Genomic DNA, 1,806 nt, shown 5'->3' on the forward strand with positions numbered 1-1,806 from the left:
GAGCTGCTAACTGTGCTTCCTTCAAGAACCTAAGTTCTATCTGATGTCATTCTTTTGGTGGTTCCCACTCTCTGATATGAATCTGCTTGGGTACCTCTCCCCACTAATTATATCATCCTGTAGGAATTGCTGGCCACTCCATCTCTCCAGGCTGTAGCTCTGTCCCTGGCCAGTGGATCCTATTCCAGTCCTGCCACATCAGGCATTCCTCATTTGTTAAACCTGCCTGTAACACTGAGCATTCATCCTGCCTTGGATTTGAGTTTTTCAAGATTGTAATAGAGAAGTTCAATTAGGAAGGCATTCAGAAGAGCCTGGGCTTCTGCTGTGGGGCAGGACTCTTTATTGAGTAGTGCATTTTCTCAAGCCAAAGAGTCTCCACAAAGCCTCTTTCATGTCCCTCTTCCTCAGGCTATAGACAAAAGAGTTCAGCATGGGGGTGACCATTGTGTATACAACGGATGCAATCATTCCAGTATCTGCTAGTAGGAATGAAGGCTGGAAATACACCAGAAACAGGGTTCCATAGAAAAGAGTGATCACTGTCAGGTGACAGCCACAGGTAGAGAAGGCTTTGTGTTTCCCCTCAGCAGAGGAAACTCTGAGGATGGTGTGCACGATGTGGGCATAAGAGACTAGGACACAGATGAGAGGGACAACACCAGAAAGAGTGGCTTCAGTGAACATCATGAAGTGAAAGACCTTGATGTCTGAACAGGCAAGTTTGAGAAGTGGGAAAAGATCACAGAAAAACTGTGGGATGGAATGGGAGGCCCAGAATGAGAATCGAATGATCAGGAGAATGAGTGAGAAAACCTGGAGGTGGGAGCAGAGTCAGGACATGGCCGCCAGCAGCAGGCAGGCTTGGGGATGCATGATCATGTAGTGCAGAGGAAGGCGGATGGCCACGTAGCGATCATACGCCATCATGGCCAGCAGGAAGTTATCTAGCAGGGCTAGTGTCATGAAGAAGTGCATCTGCATGAGGCACCCAGTATAGGAGATGGTGTGATGTTGTGTCTGGATATTCACCAGCACCTTGGGGACAATGGTGCAGATCAAACAGATATTGATGAAGGACAGATTTGCCGGGAAGAAGTACATGGGGTGTGGAGACAAGGGTCAGAACCAATGGCTTGAAGGATGAGCAGGTTCCTTAACACAGTGACCAGGTACATGCCCAAGAAGAGCCCAAACAGGAGAGGCTGCTGCTCTGGGTGCTCAGAGAAGTCCATGAGCAGGAAGTTAGAGATGCTGGTCTCTTTTTCTTTTTTTTCTTTTTTGAGACGAGTCTCTCTCTGTTGCCAGGCTGGAGTGCAGTGGTGTGATCTCAGCTCACTGCAACCTCTGCCTCCCGGATTCAAGCAATTCTCCTGCCTCAGCTTCCCGAGTAGCTGGGACTACAGGTGGATGCCACCATGCCCAGCTAATTTTTGTATTTTTAGTAGAGACGGGGTTTCACCATGTTGGCCAGGCTGGTCTTGATGTCTTGACCTCGTGATCCACCCACCTCAGCCTACAAAAGTGCTGGGATTACAGGTGTGAGCCACTGCGCCCAGCTGAGATGCTGGTTTCATTTCTAATTTCTGTTTAAAGTAGAATAGTTGGAGAAAAATCGTCCTCAAACATAGACTCCAAACATTTACATAACTCTAGGCTGTTTGTTTTCTGTGATCTTCTCAAAGAGCAAAGACATGTATTGGTGTCAGGCACGTAAACCTACATAAAGGCAAGAACCCTGGACAATGATAATACGAGATCTTTTTGGGGGTGATTTTTGCATTTTAGTTATCTAGCAATGTGTCC

The 1,806-nt window shown here is 47.3% G+C and overlaps 1 pseudogene; it reads right to left on the minus strand.

The window, feature by feature from the left end:
* Positions 1–342: 342 nt before the first annotated feature.
* Positions 343–1,453, minus strand: LOC102140563 (olfactory receptor 1G1-like; annotated as a pseudogene).
* Between the last annotated feature and the right edge of the window lie 353 nt (positions 1,454–1,806).

The sequence above is a fragment of the Macaca fascicularis genome, chromosome 15 (genome assembly GCF_037993035.2).
Source record: "Macaca fascicularis isolate 582-1 chromosome 15, T2T-MFA8v1.1".
Lineage (NCBI taxonomy): Eukaryota > Metazoa > Chordata > Mammalia > Primates > Cercopithecidae > Macaca > Macaca fascicularis.